General features: G+C 46.7%; 1 protein-coding gene and 1 pseudogene across 2 annotated transcripts in view; one reads left to right on the top strand and one right to left on the bottom strand.

The window, feature by feature from the left end:
* TSPAN18 (tetraspanin 18) overlaps nucleotides 1–5,709 on the bottom strand; it is a 191,135-nt gene that overhangs the window by 136,546 nt on the left and 48,880 nt on the right. The gene's annotated exons all lie outside the window — the stretch shown is intronic.
* On the top strand, nucleotides 263–378 carry LOC111737872 (annotated as a pseudogene).

Genomic DNA, 5,709 nt, shown 5'->3' with positions numbered 1-5,709 from the left:
CTTTGGGCACAGCTGTGAATAAATAGGACCCTTAATAATCAGACTGCATCAAAAAGAGATTGGTCCATGGTTCTGGGCTTCAGTGATTTTTTTTTTTTGGGGGGGGACCCTTTATAAGTTGAAGTTGTTCTTCTTAGTGAATTGCTCATACAGTTCAAGACTGCCCCCCGTGTTGGACGTGGTTCCATAGTGTAGCGGCTAACACATCTGCTTTACATGCAGAAGGTCCTGGGTTCATGCTCCAGTGGAGCCACAGTCCATGGTCTATGGCCATGCAGCCCTGAACAAGCCTGATGTCTGATCTCAGAAGCTAAGCAGGGTCGGGCCTGGTTAGTACTTGGATGGGAGACCACCTAGGAAGACCAGGTGCTGTAGGCACTAATAATAATAATAATAAATTAATTAATTAATGGTTTGTGGTCCTAAGATTGCCCCAAACGGTGATGGAGGGAAATGGGACAAGGGTTGAAAATATACGATGACAATCCAAGCGTAGGTAATGAGGAAGTGGCTACGGCCCTGTCAGCATCCCATATCTCTGTGCAACTTCCACCCACCAGGGGGGCCCAGAGGAGGACGGCCCTAACTATTGTCCCCAGAAGTAACAGATGCCACAAAATTGGCAGGAAGAGACTCTGAGGACATCACCAAATTTCACTCTGAACCTACCCAATCCCAGGTCTCAAAGCACAGAACCACAGAACCTCTCTCCCTGCCAGACTATCCCACCACCCCAGTCCCCAAAGCTCGCCTAGCCCCACGCCATGAGGAGGGCTGGGGTGAGCAGCCCACAGAACCACGAGGAGGCTCCAGCTCTGCTCTGCCACTTAGCAGTGGGGGACCACAAGCCAATCCCATCCTCTCAGAGCCTCAGTCTGCTTACCTGTCACATAGGGACATAACACATAGGCATGGTGGGTGTGCAAAGGTCTGAAAACACCAAACCATCAAACACAGTGAAGGCCTGCGGGTGGCATCCGTTGGTGCCCTCGTCTAGCTAACTAGACAGGACCCTCCTAATCCTCAAAGCAGCCCCGTCAGTGGTCAGTGGGCACTACTGCACCCAGGAGTTAAGTGACTTGCCCAAGGTCACGCAGATATTAAATAGCCAGTGTTCCTAACTCTCTGCCACAAGTCCTCTGCCTGCCACCCTTGCCCTCTGACCACGGCCACCCTAGCACTGCAGCTGCCCTGGCACCACCACTGAGCAAGCAGCAAGAGTGAGAGGCCCCAGGAGCAAAGTTCTGCTCTGCCAGGTAGGTCAACACCCCGATGCATACAGACCGAAATGGGCGGGGGCGGATAAAACCTCCAGACAAAGGGAACACTATTAATGATATCAACTACCCTGCCAAAGCCACAAATATTTTGTGGAAAAACTCACTGTGGGCTGCAGTGGGGCCCAAAACACAAACGAGGCATTTGATGGGAAAAACTAGCTTCGGGGGATGGTTGGGGGCGGGGTGCACAAACCACCAGGAGAATTTTTTTTTTTTTTTTTTTGGTCAGAAGAAAACAAAATCACCTATCTTTCTTTCCTTGTAATAACTGTAGGGCTGCAGGGGCGGGACAGGGAGCTCTGTAACTCTACCCGTGGCAGTAAAGCTCTGCAAGCTCTTGCTGAATTAATATATAAAAGGAAATATTAAAGTAACGGATGTGGAAAACCCATTAAAAAAAAGCACGAGGAGGATAAATGGAAAATCTAGGATGGGAAGCGACGGGCTCAGGCAGGGCACACGGGAACTTTGGTATTCCTGGGCAGTAGATACTCATGTGCTCAATGTATTGTTATAATTCAATCCCTACATTTATTTTATAAATAGCCTTTTACAGCTCATTCATGTTTAACAGAAGCGTTCATGATGCAAAATTTATCAAGCCCCTAGGAAACATCTGGAATTTAGCACAAGCCTGGCCTGTATTTAGAATAACACTTTGTTTCATTACCGTGGTTAGGGATGATTAAAATCACCGTAGATATTTTTAACGATACCTTTTATTTATATAGCGCTCCACATTTTATAGCATTCGCCACTCACGTTATTTGGTTTATACTTAGAAGTAAGGAGTGCAGCCGTTCTAGGGCAGAAAATGCTGGAAATCAAAAGATCTGCCACTCGTTCACGATGCTGCCTCTTACCAGCTGTGAGACACTGAACGAGCCATTGAAGTTCATGAAGTATTGGTTTCCCGACTTGGAAAACGGGAGCGTGGGCTTGGGCTGTATATCTGGCTGGCGGTTCTTCATTAACTCTCACTGAATGGTCAAGTATTCACTGAGCAATTCCTGTGGGCCAGGCACAGCCCTAAGCGTTAGGGACATGACAGCAGATGTGGCAGAAGTGGCAGCCCCTTTCACGGAGTCTGCTGTCCTGAGACAGACAGATAGTGGACAAAGATAAAGGAGAAGTGATTGCACAAGGTCCCCGGAGAGCTTATGGTAAAGGATTGAATAGGTCTGAGGGGCAGAGAGCTGGCGCCATTAACGCCTGAACACATTCTTATAACCTGTGGTCTTGCTGGAAAGGTAATGAGCTGACATGATTGTCGTAAAGATAAGAATAAAAAGGTTTTAGAGAAAATGGGTTAGAAGCAAGTCCATGAACTAGGAACAGAAGGCTGACACAGTAGGGCCAAGAGCCCACCATACACACCAGAACAAAATCCTGCCCTACGATGGTTGGCACTGGCTGATAATTAGTGGTTGCTCTGGCCACAGCCTCTCCAGCCCCTTCCCATACTCAGAAGCTAAAGGGGGCCGTCTGGCCAGCAGGGGCCTCTAGGACCCAGCACTATGAAGTGTCCACTCTGGCTGATCAGTGCCAGCACCGATTTGTCCTTCAAAAGTTTGTACTTTGATCCTGACTCAGAGGATGGGGTTCTAAATTGTACCTCAATCTCTCCCCACAAGCAAACAACGCAGGCTGTGTCCTGACCCATCCCTCCCACCCAACCCCCCACCACAGAGCTCCCCTCATGCAGCCACATTGAGGGGCAAGGAGAAGTAGTGTGAACAGCTAGGAAACATGTCCTAGAGGAACAGCCTACGTATGTGAAGGCAGCTCCCGGGGAAAGAGTCTCGAGCCTGGAGGGACTAAGAGAAGGTGGCTACACGCACTACAGACAGCAAGGTGCGGGGCAGAGCCTTGAGGCCACATCCTGCGAGTGCTGTAAGTTAAACAGGGACCGGCCGTGATCAGATGCATGGTCCACTCTGGCTGCGGAGGGAGCAGGCTCTGTAGGGCCTCATGAGGTCGGGCAAGTGCCTGGCGTCGGCAAGTCCTCAGAAATAGCTGTGGTATATCCTGGACACACGTGTTATGATTTTCTTCTTCCAGTCTGTGGCTTTCCTAGTCATTTTCTCAACTGTGTCTTTGACAAACAGAAGTTTTAAATTTTGAAGGATGAAGTCCAATTCATCAAATTTTCCTTTTATGGTTACTATTTTTAATGTCTCGTCTAAGAAATCTTTGCCTACCACAAGGTCGTGAAGATATGCTGCTATGTTTTCTTCCAGAAATTAGAGAATTCCTTTAACTCAATAATAAAAAGACAAACATTCCAGTAAAAACAAAAACAAAAACAAAAAAACAAAAAACGGGCAAAAGACTTTGTGAAAGGATAGTTCACAAAAGAAGATATTCACATGAAAATAAGCCCATGAAAAGATACTCAAATTCACTAGCCAAGGAAGGAAGTACCAATTAAAATCACAATAGGATAACATCACTCAACTACAGAATATCTAAAATTAAAAAGCTGACCATACCAAGTGTTGGCCAGGCTGTGGAAGAACTGGAGCCCTCAAGCACAGCTGACAGAAGTGTGGAAAGGCACACCCATCTTAGAAAATGGCTGGCAGTTTCTTGTAAGTTAAACACACACCTACCCTATGATGCAATCATTCTACTCCTAGGTATTTCCCAAGAGAATAAAAAGGATGAATTCAAAGACTTGTACTCAAATGTTCATGGTAGCTTAATTACATAGAAACTCCAAACTGGAAACAACTGAATGTCCATCAAAGGGTGAATGGATCAACAAAATGGATAAACAATTTATCTCTCTCTCTCTCTCTCTCTCTCTCTACACACACACACACACACACACACACACACACACGCACACACACACACACAAAGAGACAGAGAGAGAGGTAGAGGCATAAGATGGAATACTATGCAGCAATAAAAAATAATGAGCTACCCATGCAGGCAACTGCATGGAAGAATCTGATTCATCTCAGATTAACCTGAGTGAAGGAAGTCAAATGCAAGAATGCGACTGTAGCATTCCATTTAGTTCTAGAACAAGCAAAGCTGACCTATAGGTATAGAAAGCAGACCAGTGGTTGCCCCTGAGGAGCAAAGAACAATTGACAGAGAAGGGGCTCATGAGACTCGTAGGAACTTTCTGGGCTGATGGAAGAGTTCTCTATCTTGCTGGGAGTATGGATTACATAGGTATATACAAGGTCAAAATGAATTGAACACTTTAGATGTATACAGAAATTGTCTCTCAATTAATTAGAGGTTCTTTGGGTGGAAAAGAAAAAGTAGCTGGATAAATGTATATAAAAGAACTTATACTTTCTCTATAGTCCTACATTGTTACCAAACCTGCCCAGAGATATGGGAGAAGCGACAGAGGCACGTATGTGCTGCTGGAAGGTTCCATTCATTTGTCATCCAACAAAGATCTGTTGACCCTACTGTGTGTTATTACAGCCTCTGGAGCAACAAATGCAGGTAAGATTGTGTCCCATCCATCAAGGAGCTAATAGTCATCCTGCGTTTGTGTGTGTGTGTGTGTGTGTGTGTGTGTGTGTGTGTGTGTGTGAGAGAGAGAGAGAGAGAGAGAGAAGTTAGCCATCACATTTTCCAATGATCAATAAAGGTGTTATAATATTTAAAAAAAAAAAAAACCCAGCCACTCAGCCACCTCTTGGTCCCCTCGGGCCCCTGGCAGCCTTAATATCTGGCTCTGCCTCAAGGAGTGGCCCCGCTGGCGAGGGAGAGAAACCAGGTGAGGAATGGAGGGGACTCTCAGTGGAATGTGGTGACTGTGAGATGCCCTCCAACAAGACCCAGCACGCAGACGCCAGGAAGGTTTTCCAAGCCTTCAACAGGCTTCACTGTGTCTCCTCCACAGAGACAGGACTGGCCAGGGCCCTCCAGGGCAGCTGAGTCACACAGTGACCGAGCCACCAGATTCTCGCTACTCCTCTTGCCCTTCGTGAAACCTCTAGAGCATCATGTTTCCTCAATGTGTGTGATAAGCTAGTCGTTTCTCAATCGCTCTTTTGTAAAGCGACAGAAAAAAGAAACTGACCAACCCTAGCTGAAAAGTAGATATTCAACAAAGGGTTTTAAAAGCCTACCAGTACATTGAAACTCTTCACTCACCAATATCCCTACTTCTCACTCCACATCCAGGAAGCTGGCAGGTCCCTGGCAGTTTATTTCACCCCATCTTGCCCCTCTTTTTAAGGAAGGTTCTGTTGATAGACACGGAAATCCCCAGGTTGGTGCTCATGACTGCCGTCCACAGGGCCCAGGGCTCTTCCTGAGAGAGAGGCACCGCGATCCCCATTTTACAGATGGGAAAACCGAGGCTCGGGATGACATGACACGTCCAAGGTCACACAGCTAGCAAGTGGCAGAAACTGGATTCCAGAGCTTCTGGTTCCAAAAACAAGTATAAGAT

Source organism: Pteropus vampyrus, unplaced genomic scaffold (genome assembly GCF_000151845.1).
Source record: "Pteropus vampyrus isolate Shadow unplaced genomic scaffold, Pvam_2.0 Scaffold31, whole genome shotgun sequence".
NCBI lineage: Eukaryota > Metazoa > Chordata > Mammalia > Chiroptera > Pteropodidae > Pteropus > Pteropus vampyrus.
This window is presented reverse-complemented; position numbering and strand designations above follow the sequence as displayed.